This window comes from Cryptomeria japonica, chromosome 3 (genome assembly GCF_030272615.1).
Source record: "Cryptomeria japonica chromosome 3, Sugi_1.0, whole genome shotgun sequence".
In the NCBI taxonomy this organism is placed as follows: domain Eukaryota; kingdom Viridiplantae; phylum Streptophyta; class Pinopsida; order Cupressales; family Cupressaceae; genus Cryptomeria; species Cryptomeria japonica.
In genome coordinates, this window is record NC_081407.1 from 270,197,666 (window position 1) to 270,223,478 (window position 25,813).

The following is a 25,813-nucleotide window of genomic DNA, read 5'->3' on the forward strand; positions in this document are numbered from 1 at the left end:
ACACACTCTTTTCTTAGATTACCGACATAATAAACTTTATAAAACACTGACCTAAATACACTTTACATCTTTTTCAGTTACAAAACCCTCGATACATCAAGATTCAAATGAATTAACATCATAGATCATCACAGATCATTACAAATCATCATACAGATTATTACAAAAAATATCAAGACAATTTCAACCATTGAATAATCATAACACAACACCGCACATCAATCTGATAAGCAGTCAAACCCTTAAAAAATTATTCAATGCTCTTCGTTGTTTCCCAAGAAATTCCATCCTTAATCACGCCAAAACAGTATTATAATTTCTCACATGGGTTGTGACATGTCACCATCAAGTTATAGACATAATGAAATTCACCGCCAAACCATAAAGCATCATTGGTTAAGAGATCTTGTTACTGGTTCTAAAACCCTGCTATAACCCTACTAAAAATACAACAGTAAATCACAAGCATGACTTCCGGTTATCAAAAGATGATGCGGTTCTAGTCATAGACTCATTACAATGATATAAATACATGTTTCAAACCACAACACCTAATTCCTCATTAATCTTCAGAACCAATTGCTTAAGTATAACATTGTTTCATGTTTATCGGTTAAAGTCCTATTTGCCAAGTTTTCTATCAGCTGCATAGTTCATCTCACTAACTTAATCCATTACCGGTTAGGTTACACCAGTAAACCTAGATGGAAAAGTAATCAAGAATAAACAATTGCCATAGTTTCCATCAATGACAACACAAATAACTGATCACCAAGTCACCAACCAATATCTCAATCTATACCAGTCATACATCACCATGTCATCATTCTCCTTATCATATAAACTATATAATTGCCAACAATCCTTCAACCGATATGTCAACATCATCATCAATTATGCCAATCATGCCAACACATGCGACTAGACTTTAAAATGTGTAATTCCAACATTGACTTATTGGAATCATTAAATAATTTTTATTTATTTTTAAATACCATTTCAACAATATTCAATAAAAGGACTAGAAGAATATGAATAAAAATAAAAATGATGACAAATTGAATATAAATTATTGTGAAGAATGATATGATATTATTAGAAATGTGTACTAACAAATATAGTTCTCCAACCTAATGTATTTATAAAATTGAAAAAAAAGTGGGATGCAAAGAAGGAAACCATGTTATATGGATTTCACATGCTATTGTATGATAATCTTAGAGGATCAGGTTAATATTGAGAGGGGGATGAATCAGTATTAACAACAATTTCAAACTTAAAACTTGAACTTATTAAACTTCTTCAAATCAAACATAAACCAGTAATAAACTATTTACCATTACCGGTAATCACTGATAACCAACTGTTAAACCGATTTATAAGAACAACTCATTAAGTGTTCATTAATATGCATAAACTAAAAGTAAAACATAATAGCACATAAAAACATTCACCATATGAACACCATGTTTTCACGTGGAAACCCAAATAGGGAAAAACCATGGTGGGAATTGGTACCCACAAAAATTGTGCACTCTTTTGGAATGTGCCCTGTTAGGAGCCTAGCCTAGTTAGAAGCTTACAATGATGCCCTATTAGGAGCAGACCCTATTAGAAGTCACTCGGTTAAGGGGTTTAGATGATGAGCCCTGTTAGGAGCTTTGACCTGTTAGGATCAACCTCAGAAGAGGATTTAACACTCAAATATTGAGATACTTGGTTAAGGGATTTATAATGTAAGGCCTATTGGGACCTACCCGGTTAAGGAATTTTGACTGCTGCAATTGTTAGAGAACAACAGTGAATGATCAGGGTACAACACTTAACTACTTTCTTGATTAGATCCAATTAAGCTCCAAATCTGCTACTCTCTAGCAGATCTCATATTCTAGTTTTGATTCACACTTTTCTCAAAACCATTGACACAACAAACATCAACTGTACCAACATAAATAACCTTTTCATCTTAGTTGGTTACAAAACCCTAAGACTTACAACATAGAACATCACAGATCTTTTATAACTCATTACAATTCATCATTGATCATCATATGGATCATTACAATCAATTACAAATCAATTACAACCATTGAATGATAATCGCATCTCAATCTCATACAAATTCAAACCCTTAGAACACTCCACTAAGCATTTTGTATATTCCCAAGAAATTCACTCTCCAAACGTGCCAAAATATCTTTCTAACACTTCGAGCAGTTTGTGTCGCGGTATCACCAACATTTGAACTTGATGTAGATCACTGCCAAACCAAAAATCATTACCGGTTAAGAGAATTATATACCAATCCTTAAACCCTTCTTAAACCCTAGCAAAAATACAACATAAATCATAAACATGATTTTTTATAACCAAAACATGATACGGTTTCAGTTAGATACATATTACAATGATGCAAGCTCACATTCCAAACCACAACACTTCAATCATCACCAATTGCCAGATCAAATCAAAACACTCCCCGTTTACCAATTAAGGTCCTAATTCCCAGTTCACTGTCTATAATATCGGTAAGACATTTCCGGTAGACCAAAAAGACTTAGATGATAGGATACAACATAGTAAACATTAGTTTCCATCAATGACAACGCAAATAACTAATCAAAGTCATCCGATCATGCAATCTCAATCTCTTCATCACAATGAGATCACAAATAGTCCTTTAACAATTCAATCACCATTCTTGATCTACATCAATTATGTCAATCATGCCAACATTCTCCCCCTTTGGAATTAATGGCAACACCAACATAAACTCCAACATATTCAACTAAAATTATGTTGCTCAGTTATGAAACTTCTCTGATGTACTTCACTCTTCTGCCTGTTCTCTCAATTCTTCACCCGGAACTAAATCTTCATTTCTTCTCCCCCTTTTTGTTACACATCTTCTCCTCCTCAGGCTAATATTTTTCTTCTCCCCCTTTGACAACAATGCCAAAGGTGCATATGCATCGTCGGTCTTCAAATCTCATCTAAGATGCTCTCCCTGCAAAGTAGCCACCATTTCATCAATCCTCAGTGAAAAATATTCAGTAAACCAACTAGATCGATGCATCTCCTATATCTTAGTTCTTCTTATGCGGGGGTTTGACCCCTAATTTTCCTCTGAGGTACTCAAAGGCTATCTTTGGCAATGGTTTAATAAAATGTCTTCTAACTGTTCTTTTTTGGACACATACTCCACTCTGACTTGCTTCTCTTGGACTTTCTCCCTCAGAAAGTGATATTTCAATTCTATGTGATTTTTCCTTGCATGTAACACAAGATTTTTTTAAATATTAATAGCACTTGTATTGTCACAATAAATAGTTACCAGTTCAGACATATCAAGTTTAAAACCTTCTAATACATGTCTCATCCAGATTGCCTGTGTGCAATTCATTGATGTTGCAACATACTCTACCCTTGTTGTTGATTGTGATACACATGTTTTCTTCTTACTTGTCCAAGCAACCAATCTACCTCCAAGAAGAAAATATCCACCAATAGTGTTTTTCCGGTCATCAACATTGCATGCCCAATCTGCATCAGTAAACACTTCCAAAGAAAAATCATTGTTATAAGGATACCATAAACCATAATCTATTATGCCTTTCAAGTACTAGAATATCCTTTTCACCACTACCAAGTGGGTCTCCTTGGGATCCTTTTGAAATCTAGAAACCAAACCAACAACATGTGCAATATCAGGCCGAGTGTGAACAACGTAATGTAACTTACCAATCATGGACCTGCATTCTTTTTCATCAACGGAGGGTGAATTATCTTTTTGAGATAGTTTACAACCTGTCACCATCGGATTACCAACCAGTTTACAATCCTCCATGCCAAATGTTTTTGACACTTCCTTTGCATACTTACTCTGACAGATAAATATTCCACCATCCAATTGTTGGACCTGCAATCCAATGAAAAACTTTATCTCAACAATAAGAGACATTTCAAATTATTTCTTCATCTCCTCAGCAAATGCCATACATAAAGCATCATCACCTCCAAAAATTAAGTCATCTATACAAATACGTCAGCTATCAATACTCTGGCTCCATTAGTCTTAAGATATATGTTATTGTCCTCACTGGTACATTGGAATCCTATTTGATCAGGTGTGCATGCAATCTTTCAAACCATTCCCTCGGTGCCTTCTTCAATCCATACAATGCCTTATGTAACTTGCAAACCATATCTTTATCTTCGGTTAAAGAAAATCCATCTGGTTGTTCTATGGACACTTCTTCCTCAAGGATGCCATTAAGAAAAGCAGATTTAACATCCATCTGGTAGACCTTAAATCCTTTAAATGCAGCATAAGAAATTAACATTCTTACTCCTTCCAATCTCGCCACCAGTGAAATGGTTTCTCCATAATCTTCTCCTTCTTCTTGTGCATAGCCTTTGCATACCAACCTTGCTTTATTCCTCACAACCTTGCCTTCTTCATTCAGCTTGTTTCTTAAGACCCATTTAGTGTCGATCACATTCTTGTCTTCTAGTTTGTGATCAAGTGTCCATGTCTTGTTCTTCTCTATCTAATCCAATTCCTCATTCATTGCATTAATCCAATCATCATCCTTCAATCCTTCTCTATTGTTTTAGGCTCAATAGTTGAAATCGGATAGGAGTTTTCTCTAATTTTCCTTTTTGTTTGTACACTAGCATTTTTATCTCCTATAATTTGTTCTTTTGAATGATTTGGTCTGACATATCTTGGTATTACCGGTTCTAGTGTTGTGCCTTCTGCTTCATGTTATTCATCTTCTTCATCGCTCTCTTCATTTACCGGTTGAGGACCTATTTCTGTATTGTTCTGCTCATCATTCTTTTGTACCTCTACTTCAATAAACACAAGTTTATCTTCATCTTTCTTAGGTTCAGATATGTTGGTAGATTTCTCAGAGAGTTCATCTACCTTTACATTAGCACTCTCAATGATCTTTTTTGTTCTCTTGTTATAACATTTGAAAGCCTTACTCTTTGTAGAGTAACCAAGAAAAATACCTTTATCACACTTTGCATCAAAATCTCCAGTGTAATCATCACATTTAATGAAACACCTACTCCCAAATATTTTAAAGTAACTTACAGTAGGAGTCTTGTCATTCCATAATTTATAAGGTGTTTTGTTGTTACCTCTCTTGACAAGTACCCGGTTCAAAGTGTAAATAGGAGTGCTAACTGCTTCTCTCCAAAACATTTTTGGTACTCCACCTTGAATCAACATGGTTCTAGCAGCTTCAACAATTGTTCTATTCATTCTCTCTGCTATCCCATTTTGTCGTTGAGTTCTTGGAGATGACATCTACCTCTTGATTCCCTGTTCATCACAAAACTTCACAAACTCATCAGAAGTAAATTCTCCTCCCCGGTCATATCTCAAACATTTCAAATTCTTCCCGATTTCTTTCTCAACTAAAGCTTTGAATGCTTTGAATGTACTGAATGCCTCTAACTTTTCTCTCAGAAAAGTTACCCACATCATCTTGGAAAAATTATCAGTAAAAATCATGAAATATCTATCACCAAAATAACTCTTAGTCCTCATAGGACCACAAAGATCAATATGAACCAAATCAAGAATTTTTTCTGAAGAGAAAGACTTACTCTTGAAAGATACAGAAGTAATCTTACCCATCTAACAATCCTTACATAACACATTATCTGATTTAACAAGTTGGGGAAAACCTCTCACAATACTTGATTTACTAACCTTTATCACATTGTCAAAATTAACATGAAAAAATCTCTTGTGCCATAACCAATTGTCTTCAATCTTTGCCACCAAACCACTATTCACATTAGTATTCAGATGGAAAATATTACCTCTTGTATGCTTTCCAGTAGCAATCAATTCTCCATTATTTCCAAGAATCATGCACACTCCACTTTTAAATTCTAGAAGATAACCGTTATCATTTAATTGACCAACACTCAAAAGGTTGTGTTTCAATCCATCAACCCAAAAGACGTCATCTGCATTGCTTTTTCCATTAAATGAAATAGTTTCTTTACCTTTAACCATGTAGGGTGAGTTGTTACCAAATATTACAATACCTCCATCAAATTCTTCAAGGGATAAAAACTTGTTTCTATCACCTGTCATGTGGTGTGAGCAACCACTATCTATTATCCATTCATCACTGCTATCCATGTGTGAAACCAATGCCTTTTCATCAGTTAGATCTTCCTTCACAACAACAAACACTATCTCCTCATTGTCATCTTCTTCTGATTCTTCATCAGTCACACCTTCATCAATTGCAACATAGCAATGTTTATGTCCTTTTCCTTAAAAAAATTTGAACTTCTATTTCTTATCAGTGTTAAGAAAGTTTGCAGCAATGTGTCCAATCTTATTGCAGCAAAAACACTTCAAGGGTAATTTACCTTTATACTTACCGGTGCCTTTAGGAAATCTTTTAGCCAATAGTGCCTCAAGTTCCATCAGATGATCTTCATTATCATCCCCAGTTCTTCTACTGCCTTGACTAGACCTATAGTCATGATCATGACAAATATCCTTTCCTTTCCTAACACATGTATCAGTAACAAAAGCTTTAAAAGAAGATTCAGATGGTTTTGAAACACTCTTGTCAAAATTATTTAACTCAAATGTAGTCAACTTACCAATAAGAGAATCAACTGTGACTTTATCTTTAGAGATAGATCTCAGTTCTTGAATTGCAGAAACCCTCTAGTGAGGGGGTTCCTATTTGTGGTTCTAGGTCATTAAGGTAATTTGAATTGACTAGGGTAGGAGGGGGTGTTGCTTCCACCGGTGCTAGATCCCTAATGAATGGAACTTAATATGCATATGCATTTGGATCCTAATAATATAGAACTAAAAGTGCTATTGATGGTGGCGAAACTCTTACTAGCTTTGGCTTTGCCCCTACACCTGAAGGATATGAAATTGGCACTGCTTGCGCTAAGGGTGGGTCTTGATCTTGATTTAGTGAAACCACTTCTTCTATTGAAAATGTTGGTGGTGAATCAACAGACTAATAGAATATTGTGGTAGGAGAGTTATAAGCATTTCACTAACAACAATATCATCATCAATCTTACCTCCAATACTCTTAATACCACCTACAACTTCTTTAATCCTTTGACCATATTGTGCAATGTTCTCACCATCAGCCATTTTCATGTCATCAAATTTCCCTCTTAAACTTTCTTCTTTTTCTCTTTGAACATGTTCATCTCCTCCATAAATCAATTGTAATTTCTCCCATACCTCAAATGCAGTTTCTAATCCATGAACATCTATATACTTAGAATCAGATAAAGTACTTACAATTGCTTCCAAGGCTTGAATTTTTTCTTGTTGTTCTTTAAGCTCATCCGATGTCAAGGGGCTGGTAGTAGGAGCAACATATTTGATCATCACATGATTCCAATACTGAGCACCCAATCCTTTAATGCATATCTTCATCTGGTCTTTCCATATCTGGTAGTTGTCCTTGGTAAACTTGGGACCCCCCTTCTTCATCATCTTTCTTTAGGATCTTTCCCTCAAGGGTCAGTGTGGGATCAAGAGGGGCCAAAAAGTGGCGATGTGAAAAAAATAGCCTTCTTCACTCGCCTAAAAACGCGAAAATCCGTGTTGACTTTTTGCTTGGCCTGGATGTCAGTACACCTTGGCCTGGTAATTACCTATGCAAATCGGATATCCGATTTTTATTTGTAATTTTAATTTAAGAAATATATTATATTATATTATATTATAATATAATAATATACTATATAATATGTATTATATTATATATATATTATATTATACTATATATATTATATAATATATAATATAATATAATATTATATATTATATAATACAATATTATATTATAGTATATATTATATAATATATAATTATATTTTATAATATAATACAATACGTATTATATAATATATTATTATATTATATATATTATATTATATTTTATAATACGCATTATATAATATATAATATTATATTATATTATATATTATAATATATATAATATATAATTATATTTTATAATATAATACAATACATATCATATAATATAATATATTATTATATTATATATGTTATTTTAAAATAATTTAAGTATAAAAATCGGATATCCGATTTTCTAAGACTTTTATATTTCGACAGTGACAGCCCGTGAGTCATTTTTAACTCACGGGCTGTGCGATTTTATCAAAATCCGATATCCGGTGCACCCAATATCCAGTGCTTTGGCAAAAAAATGCTAAAAATTAGATTGAAAGGTAAGAATTTTATCATTTTCAATCATTTTCATTCATTTCTTGTATTTTTTGTTAATGTTTATTTGATTTTTCATTGAAAATATGGTTTTTTTAATGAAAACTAGGTTTTTTTAAATCAAATACCTAATTGTTTAAATTTGTTAACTAAATTTAATTGTTTACATTCAATTAGGTTAAAATGGGGGATAACAATGAAAACACTGACCAACCACAACTGTAACAACCAAACCCTCATTTGCCAAACCCCCCCTCAATTCAGGATTTGATTGCACAAAATTTGAATGAATTGAGGGGGATTGCAAAAGTATATCGTAGGATCCCTCGTCTAAACCCAATGTTTGATCCTCTCATGTCGATCATAAAGAGTATGGAAACCATGACAGAGGAGCACAATGCCGCCCTTTTGTGGGGAGATTATATGAGGGAAAATTATGCAGATGGCTTGTCATATAAGGATATCAAGGATCTTGAGATATCCAAAGCCGAAATCGCCTCATTGTTTGTCAATTCTCGCACTGGTCAACCCGTAGATCCCAAAAAAACAAAACTTTCTATTAAATGGTGCACAAATGATGGGATTGTGAAAAAATTTTGGGATCATTGGTGGATGGTTTTCGACAAACCACCCAACAACAATCTTGATATCCCCTTCTATTTCATAAAAAAATTGTATACTGAGTTTGTTTTACGCAAACATGTGAACTACTTTGACATCCAACCATTCCAGGGTGTAGGTTTAGGTATGTCCCAAAATAGACCTAGGGCAGTCAGAGTAGTCTAGGGCCCATATGTCCCCCCTCCTCCTATTGATCCCCCACCTGTAGTGCAGCATCCTGATATCATTTGTGAGGCGGCTTCACGAACCATATCGGCTATTCACTCTTTGAGTAGCCTTTTGGTTTCTCAGGTTGCATCAGTAGCTTAGCCTACTCTTGATGGTAGCGGTGCATCCAGTGGCATTGACACGTCATCCTCGGCTCCACACATATGTGTGCCCCATAGTTGTGTCATGTGTGGGCACGTATGCTTGGGTTCTGTTGGACAGCTCGTTGATCCTCTTGTGGACAGTGCAGATTATGAGGTGCATGAGATGCATGATGCACCAGATATTATTACACAGACTGGAGGATACCCTAGGGAGTCCTCACATGCTAGAGGCAAGGAGGCACCGTCATCATACATTGATGATGTAGTGGTAAGATTTGTATTTTCACAGTTCATGTTATATTTTAATAAAATATTTATAAATTAGATAATATTAAGTACTAATTTTTATTTACATGGTCTATTTAACAGTTGATGACCGAGGATGAGTTGAGACAGATTCAGGAGGGCACCTTGTCGGCCATTTCATTTGGCCTTGGTAGCTTGACGGTACAAATATTATTGCTCCTAGTCATTTATATTTTATTGTACATACATGCTCATCATTTATATTGGTATTAATTAGATTATGTAGTAACTTTCAAGTATATCTTATTTTACTCTTATAGGGCACAAGCAACATGAGTGCGGGGTAGTGTGATTTAGGATCTAGTAGTGCAATTGGAGACAAGGGAAAGGTAATTGAATGCAAATATGATTGAAAGAATAGTTTAAATAACTTATAGTGATTATACATGTCTAGACATAGATTGATAGTTTCATATACTTGTTGTGTATATATACAGAGAATTCTTGGAATCACATCCTTGATGAGTACACCCAATATACCTGAAGAAGAAGAAGAGATGCCTCGAGTAGATGTGTGTTTATTTTATTTTTTGATTAGTAGATATAATTTGTTATTATCAGTGACAATTATATGCTAACTTGTATCAATGTCATGTTTTTGAACATATGTAGGTTGTGTATGAAAATATTCAAAACATACCTCCTCTACCAAAGACATACATCAAGAGTCCTGCAAAGTTGAAGAGAAAACGTGGAGATAAGGTAAACATGAATAGTTCAATTATAGTTCATTTTTATGTTAACTTTTCGAATGTGAATTATATAATATAACTAATATTAATCATGGTTCAAATGTTTTTCTTGTGCAGGATCCTTTAGAGCTAAGCAGTGTGGTGAAGAGGATAGATTGTGATGATCCATCAATAGCTTAGGATGTTCTAGATAGTTTTGGGATGCTTACATGTCTAGTTGGCATGTATATTTTGTATATGGACATACATTCATGTATTTAGACATACATTTTGTTTCAGTTGGCGTTTATGTCATATTTGTGTATGGACATACATTTGTAATCATTTGACATTTTTATAAATACAGAAGTTGATATTCGATCATATAAATTGTTGCTCATTTGTTCGTGGTGTTATCATGGAAATCTTTAATCTTCATTCCAATAATTAACAATGGTTAATAATGGTTATTTAATGAACAATACAATTCATTTCATTTCATCATAAGTGTTGTTTTTATAATGAACAATACAATACAATTCATTTAATGAACAATACAATTCATTTAATCAACAATACAATACAATTCTTTCAATGAACAATACAATTCATTTAATGAACAATACAATGCAATTCATTTAATGAACAATACTTGATACAATTCATTATTATCCTATGCATGGTCCTATTTTCCCCCCACCTCAGTCGAACGCTCGAGGTTTTATTAGGGCAGCAATTTTTCTATTGGTGAAAAAATCATCAGTCTCACTCAATCGAATGTTATCGCGTGGCCAATTTCTCGTTCAGCTCGTCATGATGATGAACCATCAGCTCTGACATGTCGAGTTAGGAATTATTACCCTATGCATGCTCCTATTTTTCCCCCCCAATCGGTCGAACGCTTGGGGTCATATCCTACCGGCGTCGTCCCTTGAGCACCCTAAGTGCTCAAAATTGTCAAACTTTGACGAGCCCTAACTCAAAATCCGTGGCACCTGTAAATGATCTGTTTAAACCTAGGGGGCCATGAGAGGGGTCCCTACAAAATCCTATCTTGGTTTTTCAATTTGCCCTACGGTTTTATTAGGGCAACAATTTTTTTGTTGGCAAAAAAATCGTTAGTCTCACTCAATCGAATGTTGTCGCGTGGCCAATTTCTTGTTCTGCTCATCGCGATGATGAATCGTTGGCTCCAACATGTCTAGTTAGGCATTATTACCCTATGCATGCTCCTATTTTTCCCCCCCACTCGATCGAACGCTCGGGGTCATACCTTACCGGCGTCGTCCCTTGAGTGCCTTAACTGCTCAAAATTGTCAGACTTTGATGGGCCCTAACTCAAAATATTTGGCACCTGCAAATGATCCATTTGAACCTATGGGGCCACAAGAGGGGTCTCTACAAAATCCTATCTCAGTTTTTCAATTTTCCCTACGGTTTATTAGGGCAGAAATTTTTCGGTTGGTGGAAAAATCGTCAGTCTCACTCAATCGAATGTTGTCTCGTGGCCAATTTCTCGTTATGCTCATCGCGATGATGAACCGTCAGCTCCAACATGTCCAGTTAGGCATTATTACCCTATACATGCTCCTATTTTTCCCCCCCACTCAGTCAAATGCTCGAGGTCATACCCTACCGGCGTCGTCCCTTGAGCACCCTAAGTGGTCAAAATTGTCAAACTTTGACGGGCCCTAACTCGGAATCCGTGGCACCTATGTATGATCTGTTTGAACCTATGAGGCCATTGGAGGGGTCCCTACAAAATCCTATCTCGGTTTTTTAAGTTGCCCTACAGTTTTATTAGGGCAGCAATTTTTATGTTGGTGAAAAAACGTCAGTCTCACTCAATCGAATGTTGTCGTGTGGCCAATTTCTCGTTCAGCTCTTTGCGATGATGAACCATCAACTCTGACATGTCCAATTAGGAATTATTACCCTATGCATGCTCCTATTTTGTGATCGAATGCTCAGGGTCATACCCTACCGGCGTCGTCCCTTGAGCGCCCTAAGTGCTCAAAATTGTCAGACTTTGACGGGCCCTAACTCAAAATTTGTGGCACCTATGAATGATCCATTTAAACCTATGGGGCCACGAGAGGAGTCCCTATAAAAGCCTATCTCGGTTTTTCAAGTTTCCCTACGGTTTTATTAGGGCAGCAATTTTTTGGTTGGCGAAAAAATCGTCAATCTCACTCAATCGAATGTTGTCGTTTGGCCAATTTCTCGTTTTGCTTGTCATGATGATGAACCGTCGGCTCTGACATGTCCAGTTAGGCATTATTACCCTATGCATGCTCCTATTTTTCCCCCCACTTAGTCGAACGCTCGGGGTCATACCCTACTAGCATCATCCCTTGAGCGCCTTAAGTGCTCAAAATTGTCAGACTTTGACAAGCCCTAACTCGAAATCTATGGCACCTAGGAACGATCCGTTTGAACCTACAAGGCCATGAGAGGGGTCCCTACAAAATACTATCTTGGTTTTTCAAGTTGCCCTATGGTTTTATTAGGGCAGAAATTTTTTTGTTGACGAAAAAATCGTCAGTCTCACTCAATCGAATGTTGTCGCATGGCCAATTTCTCGTTCTACTCATCGCGATGATGAACCGTCGACTCCAACATGTCCAGTTAGGCATTATTACCCTATGCAGGATCCTATTTTGCGATCAAACGCTTAGGGTCATACCCTACCGGCGTCGTCCCTTGAGCACCCTAAGTGCTTAAAATTTTCAAACTTTGACGGGCCCTAACTCAAAATTTGTGGCACCTGTGAATGATCTGTTTGAACCTACGGGGCCACGAGAGGGGTCCCTACAAAAGCCTATCTCATTTTTTCAATTTTCCCTATGGTTTTATTAGGGAAGCAATTTTTTCAGTTGGCAAAAAAATCGTCAATCTCACTCAATCGAATATTGTCGTGTGGCCAATTTCTCGTTCTGCTCATCACGATGACAAACCGTCGGCTCTAACATGTCCAGTTAGGCATTATTACCCTATGCATGCTCCTACTTTTCCCCCCCACTTGATCAAATGCTCGGGTTCATACCCCACCGGCGTCGTCCCTTGAGCGCCCTAAGTGCTCAAAATTGTCAGACTTTGACGGGCACTAACTCAAAATTCGTGGCACCTGTGAACAATCTATTTGAACCTACGGGGCCATGAGAGGGGTCCCTACAAAAACCTATCTCAGTTTTTCAATTTTCCCTACTATTTTATTAAGGTAGCAATTTTTCGGTTGGCAAAAAAATCGTCAGTCTCACTCAATCGAATATTATCACGTGGCCAATTTCTCGTTCTTCTCGTCACGATGACGAACCGTCAACTCCAACATGTCCATTTAGGAATTATTACCCTATGCATGCTCCTATTTTTTCCCCCCACTCGGTCAAATGCTCGGGGTCATACCCTACCAGCGTCGTCCCTTGAGCGCCCTAAGTGCTCAAAATTGTCAAACTTTGATGGGCCCTAACTCAGAATCCATGGCACCTGCAAACAATCCATTTGAACCTACATGACCATGAGAGGGGTCCCTACAAAATTCTATCTCGGTTTTTAAAGTTTCCCTACGGTTTTATTAAGGCAACAATTTTTCGGTTGGTAAAAAAATCATCAGTCTCACTCAATCGAATGTTGTCGCGTGGCCAATTTCTCGTTCTACTTGTCGTAATGATGAACCGTTGGCTCTGACATGTCCAGTTAGGAATTATTAGCCTATGCATGCTCCTATTTTGCACCCCCCTACTCAGTCAAACACTTGGGGTCATACCCTACCGGTGTCGTCCCTTGAGCGCCCTAAGTGCTCAAAACTATCAGACTTTGACAGGCCCTAACTCAAAATCTATGGCACCTGCGAATGATCCGTTTGAACCTATGGGGCCACAAGAGGGGTCCCTACAAAAGCCTATCTCATTTTTTCAAGTTGCCCTATGGTTTTATTAAGGCAGCAATTTTTTGGTTTGCGAAAAAATCGTCAGTCTCACTCAATCAAATGTTGCCGCGTGGCCAATTTCTCGTTCTTCTCGTCGCGATGACGAACCGTTGACTCCAACATGTCTAGTTAAGCATTATAACCTACGCATGCTCTTATTTTTCCCCCCACTTGATTGAACACTCGGGGTCATACCCTACTAGCGTCGTCCCTTGACCACCCTAAGTGCTAAAATTATATATAAACAAGCATTACACTGTAGACACATAATTAGCATTACACTTGCATGTGACATCCATGAAGGGATATGCAAACATGATTTTTTTTTCATTATCAATACAACTACACCAATGTACTCATGTATAGATACATATACAAATACAACATCCCACTTCATTTCCATCAGACATCCTCATGTCCTAAGAGAAAATCTTACATACAACAATGCCTGCATATAAATGAAGACCAAAATAAGTAGCCTTCTTATGCAGAATGAATGTGCTACAAGAAAAAAATTATAACACTTAATACAAATTAGTTTGGAAAATTATAAATAGATCATTTCAAACATTTTTAAGATGCACAAGATTGTATAATTATGAAACTTACTAGTTTCTCTGCAAAGTATACAACCATAACTTTGAAGAAAGACGCATGTTGATTAAAGCCCTTCTCATTGCATTTCTCTGCATGGTTGAAGACGATGGTAGATATGGTCATTTCTAAATAGCAATACATTCACTTGACTTAATGTTTATGCACAAAATTTTATCTCATTAATGCACAAAGCAATATGTACCATCACCAAGATAGGGTCTGCTCAACGGCGAATGATCTAGCATGAACCTGTATTTTTAAGAATTGTTAGTCTACACATAAAATGCATGGATGAACATAAAGGCTTCATGATAATCACTTCAACTAAAATGCATGATAATAAATGAAAAGGTCGGATTATATACCACAAAAATACGTCCCTTTGAATTATATCAACAGAACCCACTATGTTGACGCAAAAATCATAATGTGATACTATTGTATATCATCAAAAAAGACCTGCATGAGCATAAAGGTTTTGCGATAATTATATCATCAAAAATTGTCAGATAGTGTTCTCTAATAACAAAAATTGTAAAGCTCATCAAATGCATGATAATAAGTCATGTTGCAAAAATACGTCCCTTTCGATTATATCGTGTACTCGCTATGTGCATGCAAAAACCGTGTTGCCAAAAAAAACATTCATCAATAGACCTGCATTGTCAACACATCCTTAATATACACGTAACAAACTTGATCATTAAGGTTTAATTATCATTGTTTGAAATGAAATGCATGATAAAAAAAATAAGGCACCATTAAAGAACTACTACTCAAGTGTGCCTAAAGGGTCATCTCTTTGCTTAAGAGTATCCAGTATTGCTTCATGATTAGCAGTAGTCACTGTCCATATCTCTTTGGTCTTCTATTTTGCTTGATGCTTCAACAACTTGACATTTGTAGCTATAATAAGGTGTGAATACATTATAATGGTTTTGTGTCTCTCATAGTCTTCAAATGCAGGTATGTCATTCTTTCTAATCATGTATGTTCGCAACCAAGTTCCCACAACAAGAATTGAACCTGTAGGATATGTGAACCCATCATCATCTGTCACTGGTTGTGTTAGCTTTTGTTTTCCCTATACACATCGTGCCAACCAATATTTTGATCTCTCTTCATTCCCTTGTGGTGCGACAATTGCAAAAACATGTCCTGGTTGTACAAGATCTGATAGATGATCATACTCAAGTGAACTTTCCATGTCATTGTTTGACAAGGATATTGTTTGAGATAAAGGAGTTAGATAGTGGGCAACCCACGTATCAACCCACTCACTTGACTCGCACTGATCCCAACCACACCGAACCCAACTCTGACAAAAACAAGCCAACACTCGTGTCCAAATGGTCCATGTACTTGCATCTGAGATGAGAAATGAATGCATCTTTGAAGAATCTTTAATTGTTTGACAATCCAATCTATCTCCCATTGTTCCCTCCTCAACCAACCAAAAGAATCTGCTCACTGCTGAATCAAGAGTACCTCCATGTGACAATGTTGAACTACACCAATCAACAATAGAATGTGCATCAGAGAAATTTGCACCTGAAATCCTCAATTTCTCCTTAACTAGAGCTCTCTTCAAACATGCACCTGCTCCATCATGCTCTCCCTTACCATGCCCTGCCTCAAAAAAACACCAAATATGAGGTATACGCCTCTATACATGCATTATAATCAACCAATAAAACATACAGGCATTCTTGAATTGACCCATACAATTATTTGACCATATTATATGTCGATCGATTGCAATATCTTTCTCATGCAAGAACTCAAAAAAATTCTCAAAAGAATGTTGCACATACTCGAAGGAGTGTGATCTATCATCACTCATATAAAAATGATACTCCTTGATTATCTTCCTGTCCTCTTCTATACTATCAGGAGCATGTCTATATATAATGTGAAAAAAAATAGCAATCTAGATTGAATTGTAGTACTGAGACTGTACCTCATTTTGTGGTTGCAATGTATAGTTCTCTGCAAAATCAACCACCGATACAATAGTGCCAATCGGGAAAGAGTTCTTACACATCCTAAACTATTGATCCAACCACTAAGACCTATGGGTGTGCCTTGCATACTTGTAGAAAATATTTTCCTTAAAATCCAAAATAAAATCAGCAATACTCATTTCTCTTGAGACTAATTCGCATCTAGAACCTTCACCTCCACTCTTCAAAGTATATTTCATTGTCTTGTATCTTTTTTTCTCAACATAATTCTTTCCAAACTCGTGTTTGTTGCCCTCATGAAAACATGAAACAAACTTTGACAACCCACCACATTCTAAGCACTTCTCATTCAAACAATCATTTCTATAGAAATAGCAGCCATCATCTCTAGGGCATAAAAATAGATCTTGCAAGTCTCTTGATGATCTCGGAAATAGGATTGCACCACATTCCTACAACATCTCATTAGTATGCATCGTAGAACGAATATGACATAAAAGTTCGTGGTACATTGAAAACTCCACATGGTACTTGCAACAACAGGTATTGTGAATCTTAAGAGGAACGCAATAAAATGGTTTCAAAGATTCAAAGGCTCTTTGTGATATTTGCAAAGTTGGATGTAATTCACAAAAAAAATTGTACAACATTGTTTGGCTTGATTCCAAGAAATGTTTGGGATGCGGTGTGCGGTCTCGGTTGTCGATTCTTAATTTCAAAACGTCCTTTACATTGGGTGACACTCTAGAATTAGAGTGCCAAAATTGTTGAATCTCCTCCTTCACATTGTCATTCAACTTTCTATCAACACGTGGAATCCTCCCACCAAATGCCCATGTATCTTGTTGAAGTGGATCGTCAAGTCTTTATCTTCGTGCAAGTGCTCTATCCAAAGTTTTACGGTTTATGTTAAAATTGTTGCCCCCTTTTTATTTTTCATTTATAGCCTATCATAAAAAAAGGGTAATTATTTTCATAGGACTTAAGTCTTCATCAAACGAACTTCGTACTCATTCGTCGAACCTTTAATAAAGTTCACAATTCAAGTTCAAGTGAAATGTGTTCCATAAAGTTTTGTGTCGTCATTAGCATAGTTGTTGAACTTGAACTTTGAACCTTTTCGGTTCAAGGTTCAAGGTTCAATCGGTCTTTTGTTTTTTGTTTTGTGGTTGTCTCTTTAGTACTAGTCTTGTGGTCATTTTGAACTTGAACCATTGAACTTTTGTTTTGAATTGGTTCAAGGTTCAAGGTTCATTCTCGTGTTATTGAACGTTTCGTTTGTCTCTTTCTGCTTGTTCGCAAATGTGACTTGTTGTCATTGTACTTTGAACCAATGAACTTCTTTTAAAATGAGTTCAAGGTTCAAAGCGGTGTTTTCAAATCAGCCCGATGGTGTCTTGGAAGAAAAGGCGGCACAATCAAAACAGAATTTTCCTTGGTTTTCGTGTTTTCAAATTGTAATTATGGAAACAATCATGAGAAGGCATGTCAACTGTGTAGAGTTGATTTCTAATTAATAAGCATGTCAGAATTATATCAAATCACAAGTGACTTTACATGGATGAATGAGCTGGGCCGAAGCGTGTGTTGGTTCATTTCAGTCTTTTTCGTCTTTAAATATGGGGCGTCTCAGGTAAGATAATTATTGTTGCCATTGGCGAAGAGTGGAGACGCAGAAGGTAATTTAGCTCAGTTCTTCTGAGGGTTTCATAGTTTCATGTTGAAGACAGGTGAGTTCAATTGCTTATTTTCCCCTGCTCTGTTTTAGTTCTGAAAATTGGAAAGTGTAATTCTTTGCTTCGGAGTTGAATGTTGTCTGATTGATGCAATTTAAAGCAAAAATGAGACTGACACTGCCTAAATTGGGTCGAACATCATGCTTGGTTAGTACCCTTCCAGAGTTAGATGATACAGCCTTCATTCAGGATGAGTTAGATAATTTTCTAGAGAGGGCCAAGAACCCAGCAGCTAATTCCATGATGGAAAGGATAGTTCACAGTGGTCTTGTTGAGGCCGCTACATTTCCAATTGCTACTCCTTGCCTAGAATTAGTATATGCATGCATGAACCGATATGATGCTAGTAATAGGTGTATTAGAGCCAATAATGGAGACATGCTAGTGCGGATTGACAAAGAAACTATAATGGCTACAATTGGAATTCCTCACAAAGAGTCGTATGAGGATTGGTCCATAGGAACCTCATACACATTTTTCTCTAAGAAGAGAAGTGTTTATCGGAGTGTCATTGCTAGAAACTGGCTCCTTAAAATACAGAAGGGAGGTTCTAGGTTGCCCAAACCCTTAACAAGAGAGCATTTCATCACAGAAGTCAGGGACATTGTGATCCTTTTGAACAGGCTTAAGGGGAATTCATATGCCTTCTATTGGGAGGACTGGATGTATTTTTACATTCAAGTATTATTAGCTAGTGAAAAATACCTAGACTGGGCTATATATATTTGTAAGGATGTTTTTGTGGTGGATATAAAATTTTTGTGTAAAAATTTGGAGGAACAGACTAATCTCACATGTAATTTCAGTGGAATACCCATCTTTGAGTGGAATGAAATATATGATATAGCTTGAGAAACCTGTGTGTTTTGAATGCATAAAATTTCTGTTGGAATGATTATGTGTTCGTGTATCAATTTCTTTTCTCTGATTTTTCATTTGAAGTCTGCGAATCAATTTGGTAAATGAAACTAGCTGAAAGCTTTTGAATTTTCTGATTCCCCTTGTCCTGTGAGACATGAGTGAGTGTCAATTAGAGTTCAAATATTCTTTTTATCATCCTGTGAGTTAATTTCCATTTGAAATCAAATGCCTTGTTATGAATTTCATTATCCATCATTAAGCATTCATATTGTGTTGACTAGTGAATTTTGAAGCCTTTTGTTTATTTTCTGGTTAAAAGTGAATCACATAAAAAATATATATTATTCAAAATTCATTGAATATCATATAGGGAGTTGTACCTTAATGCAGAGGGTAAAAACAATAATTATTTACCCAACTGCTAATTATCATTGGTTTTCTATTTGGGCAATAGGAGTATTTATTTGTAAATTTTGAGAAATCCAATCCGTTAACCAACAAAAATCAACACAAGTTTGTCTACTTTGACAAGCCTTCCTCAATTGATGGCTTACTCAGAAGGTTGTAATCACTCTTCGAGCATCTCTCTTATCTCTTTCTTTGGTATTCTTTCCAATAGAATTTATCTCCATCTTCTTGTTCATACGAATCTTCAATTTGCTTAGCAATGGTCTCATCTTTATCATCTTTAGCAATTGAACAAAGAGTTGGCATTGCTCGGTCAATGTCTTATTGCTAAAATTTTGGTTGAAAAGTTGTGTAGCCCACAACCGAACGGTTCTTCTTGACCTCTTTCCTTCAAGATTCGCAATAATGTTCTCATCGATTTCAAATAACCATTTTGGGGTTCTTGAAGGTCTTGGATTTGGAATTTTTCTTTCATTCATGAGAGGGTCTTCATTTCTAAAGTAATTAGGTATTACATATGGTTCACTTGGTTGAGCAATTCCACCTTCAATGTTAAATTTTTCCACATTTTCACCTCCTATGTCAAAATTTTCCACATGTTGAGCATTTTCATTATCACTTTCAACATTTTCAAAATTTTCAATATTTTCACTTTCAAATCTACATTTTTATTTTCAATAACTTGTGGCACATTTTCAAATTCAATTTCCTCTTCATTTGAAGTAACATTAGCAATATTTAACATACCTTGTCTTCTCCTCCTATGGACACCATATGACCCATAACGACATCATAGGACCCCTTAAGACACCAAATCATGTCGTTAGGGGTCATATGGTGTCCTAAGGGGTCGTAGGACACAATATGACCCCTTAGGACACAATATGACCCAAAGCAACCCAATATGGTATCATTAGGGGTCATATGGTGTCCCAAGACACCATATGACCCCTATGGACACCATATGACCCCTAACGACACCATAGGACCCCTTAAGACACCAAATCATGTCGTTAGGGGTCATATCATGTCCTAAGGGGTCATATAGTGTCCCATGAACCCTTATGACCTCTCAGGACACCATATGACCCCTAATGACACCATATTATGTCTGCTTTGGGTCATATTGTGTCCTAAGGGGTCATATTGTGTCATACGACCCCTTAGGACACCATATGACCCCTAACGACATGATTTGGTGTCTTAAGGGGTCCTATGGTGTCGTTAGGGCATATGGTGTCTATAGGGGTCATATGGTGTCTTGGGACACCATACGACCCCTTAAGACACCAAATTGTGTCGTTAGGGGTCATATGGTGTCCTAAGGGGTTATATGGTGTCTCATGAACCCTTATGACCTCTTAGGACACCATATGACCCCTAATGACACCATATTGGGTCGCTTTCGGTCATATTGTGTCCTAAGGGGTCATATTGTGTCTTACGACCCCTTAGGACACAATATGACCCAAAGCAACCCAATATGGTTTCATTAGGGATCATATGGTGTTCCAAGGTACCATATGACCCCTAATGACACCATAGGACCCCTTAAGACACCAAATTGTGTTGTTAGGGTTCATATGGTGTCCTAAGGGGTCGTAGGACACAATATGACCCAAAGCGACCCAGTATGGTGTCATTAGGGGTCATATGGTGTCCTAAGAGGTCATAAGGGTTCATGGTACACCATATGACCCCTAACGACACGATTTGGTGTCTTAAGGGGTCCTATGGTGTCCATAGGGGTCATATGGTGTCTTGGGACACCATACGACCCGTTATGACACCATATTGGGTCGCTTTGGGTCATATTGTGTCATAAGGGGTCATATAGTGTCCTACGACCCCTTAGGACACCATATGACCCCTTAAGACACCATATTTGGTCGTTATGGATCATATTGTGTCCTAGTGGGTCATATTGTGTCATATGACCCCTTTAAGACATCATATGACCCCTTAGGACACCATATGACACCTAATGACACCATATTGGGTCTCTTTGGGTCATATGGTGTCTTATGACCCCTTAGGACAACATATGACCCATAACACACAATTTGGTGTCTTAAGGGGTCATATGGTGTCTTAGGACACCATATGACGCCTATGGACACCATATGACCCGTAATGACACCATATGGTGTCGTAAGGGGTGGTATGTTGTCCTTAGGGGTCATATGGTGTCCCATGAACCCTTATGACCCCTTAGGATGCCATATGACCCATTATGACACCATATTAGGTTGCTTTGGGTCCTATGGTGTCTTAATCTCTCTCTCTCTCCCCCTCTCCCCTAATCTCTCTCTCTCCCCTAATCTCTCTCTCCCTCTCCTTCTCTCTCTCCTTCTCTCTCTCTCCCCTAATCTCTCTCTATCCCTCTCCCCTAATCTCTCCCCTAATCTCTCTCTATCTCTCTCTCTCCCTTCCCCCTCCCCATCTCTCTCTCTCTCTCTCTCTCTCTCTCTCTCTCTCTCTCTCTCTCTCTCTCTCTCTCTCTCTCTCTCTCTCTCTCTCTCTCTCTCTCTCTCTCTCTCTCTCTCTCTCTCTCTCTCCCTAATATACTAATTTATTTATAAATTAATATATTAATATATTAATAAACAAATCTAGTTAGAGAATTTACTGATTAAAATCAGATATCTGATTTTTGTAGTCAAATTTTCAAATTTCAAATTTCGGCTCGGGAATGCTTTGGTATTTGGCTTGAAAGTGACAAGCCTGGAAAGTCAACTGAAAAAACGTGTTTTTCAGTATTCCTTGATTTTCCATACTTTACACTGGTGGTTGACGACTTTTTTTGTAGCCAAATTTGACAAAACAAAAAGGGTTTTTTAAGGACGTTCCCAGCTTTCCAACAATATAAGGCTTGTCTTATTTCGACTTTAATAAATAATTATTATTTATTTTCTAATTAAATTCTGACAATAGTCCTGATTGATATATTGATTGAAAAACACTCATAACTTTCAAACAGTATAACATTTTTTGAATCCGAAACATGCATCACATCCTATGCTTCATCTACTATAGGGAAAAATTAAAAAAACATTAAATTTCATAAGGTTTTGACCAAGTTAAGGTGGTCAAACGTAGGAGTTTCTGAATTTCTGAAAAGCTGCAGTAAAAAATTCATAAATAATTATTTACTTTGTCAAAAATTTAAAAAAAATATGTGTCACATCCGGACATGAGTCTAATACTTATATTATAAATATTATAAAAAAATATTATGATTTTATTGTGATTAGGGTGGTCAAACATACGTGTACTTCTTTTTTTTTCTTGAAATTTTAGTACCACTGCATTGAAATTTGAAATTTTCATCAAATAGGATTTTTTTTTTTCCAAAAAACAACTAGTAGCTTAGAAACTATATTCAATTTTCTATATATTCTCTTCTTACATATTTTAAAAATAATATTCGCAACTTATTCAAATTTTCATGTCAAGTTGCATAACTCTGATTTTCTAAAATTGCATTGCCACTTAAGGGCCTGTTTTGGCACACCATGATCCTGCACATACCCTCAAGTTGTTAAGCTTTCTACACATAGAGGACCAATGCTCTGATACCAATTGATAATCTTAGAGGATCTGGTTAATACTGAGAGGGGGGGGAATTAGTATTAACAATAATTTCAAACTTATAAAACTTCTTCAAATCAAACATAAACCAGTAATAAACTCTTTACCATTACCGGTAATCACTGATAACCAACTGTTAAACCGATTTATCAAAACAACTCATTAAGTGTTCATTACTAAGCATAAACTAAAAGTAAAACATAACAACACATAAAAAAATTCACCATATGAACATCATGTTTTTCACGTGGAAACCCAAATAGGGAAAAACCACGGTGGGAATTGGTACCCGTAAAAATTGTGCACTCTTTCGGGATACGCCCTATTAGGAGCCTAGCCCAGTGAGAAGCTTACAATGATTCCCTATTAGGAGCATACCCTATTAGGAGTCACCCGGTTAAGGGATTTAGATGATGAGCCTTGTTAGGAGCTTTCACCTGTTAGGATCAACCTCAGAAGAGGATTTAACACTCAGATATTGAGATACCTGGTTAAGGGATTTACAATGTAAGGCCTATTAGGACCTACCCAGTTAAGGGATTTTGACTGCTCCAATTGTTAGAGAACAACAGTGAATGATCAGGGTACAACACTTAACTACTTGCTTGATCAGATCCAATTAAGCTCCAAATCTGCTACTCTCTGGAAGATCTCATACTCTGGTTTGGATTCACACTTTTTTCAAAACCATCGACACAACAAACATCAACTGTACTGATATAAATAAACTTTTTCATCTTAGTCAGTTACAAAACCCTAAGACTTACAACAAAGATCATCATAGTTCTTTTACAACTCATTATAGATCATCATTTATCATCATATGGATCATTACAATCAATTACAATCATTGAATGATAATCGCATCTCGATCTCATACAAAGTCAAATCCTTAGAACACTCTGCTAAGCATTTTGCATATTCCCAAGAAATTCACTCTCCAAACGTGCCAAAACATCGTTCAAACACTTCACGCGGTTTGTGCCACATCATCACCAACATTCGAACTTGATGTAGATCACCGCCAAACCAAAAATCATTACCGGTCCTTAAACCCTAGTAAAAATAAAATAGAAATCATAAACATGATTTTGATAACCAAAACATTATGCAGTTTCGATCAAATACATATTACAATGATACAAGCTCACATTCCAAACCGCAACACTTCAATCATCACCAATCGCTGGATCAAATCAAAACATTCCTCGTTTACCGGTTAAGGTCTTAATTCCCAGTTCATTGTCTATAATATCGATAAGATGTTTTCGGTAGACCAAAAAGACTTAGATGACAAAATACAACATAGCTAACATTAGTTTCCATCAATGACAACACAAATAACTGATCAAAGTCATCCGATCATGCAATCTTAATCTCTTCATCACAAATAGTCCTTTACTGGTTCAATCACCATTCTTGATCTGCATTAGTTATGCCAATCATGCCAACAATTGTATGCATCTAGAATAAAAATTCCAATTGAAATGACAACTCATGCATGAGTGTTTCTTTCTTGTAATGACTTTTGACAAATGGACATGAGCATAAAAGACTATCGTCTACTTCTAAAACCTTTTTTTTATATAGGGGAAGCATACCAAGAGATGTTATAGCTAACTTCATGCACCCATAGATCCTAAATGTTACATACAATTTTAATGATATTTTTTTCGTTTTCTTTGTATGTGACTTAACTGAATTGGCTTTTGAGGGGTAACGACACATGCTATGGGATCCATTATGCACACAAGGGTCAAAAAATACACATTTCAATGTGTCACCCAATACCTACTTAAAGATGCCCCAATAACCATGCACTTAAAATTGTCAAAACTTATGCAAAAATGTCCTAGTAGTCATGCACAAATGCCGCTATAGTTGTACACAAATGCCCCAATAGTTGTGCCCAAATGGGCGAGTTATGGTCCAAAAATGCTAAAAAGTGTGTGATAGTTGATACATGTAAAATTTATTAGTGGGCTTTTAGTTATCATTTTTTGGGTTTCTTTAAAATTAGTAATTTGGGAGTTGGGGGTAGTGCACGGTTATTGGAACTATAACAACTGCTAGTGTTGTTCCCCTAGTTAAATTATTCACTACAAAAGATCTTTAAGCAATCAAAACACTTACATCTACCTTGTTTTTCCAAAATACAATCATCCTCTATGGAAGATCTTTAGGTAATCAAGGGACTTTTATCTACTTTACTATGACAAGTAGCTGGATTGAATATGAGGTATCTAAGGAGATTAAAAAAAAACTAAGAGATGATTCAAAAGCAAAAGACAGTTTGCTAAAATACCCCACTTCTTAGTTTAGGCAACAAGCATCAAGAATTTCCTATGGCAATGGAGAAGAAAAGTTTTTTGTTTTGTTTTGTTTTGTTTTTACTTTATTTATTTTTTTATAAAAAGTTGATCAATGATATGGTGATTGACCACGACAAATTAAAAATGTTAAATAAATCATATATCTAGCAAATAGAGGAGACATAAAATGCTTTAAAGTAAAATCATGACAAATATTTTCTACCCTCAATGTTAGTGG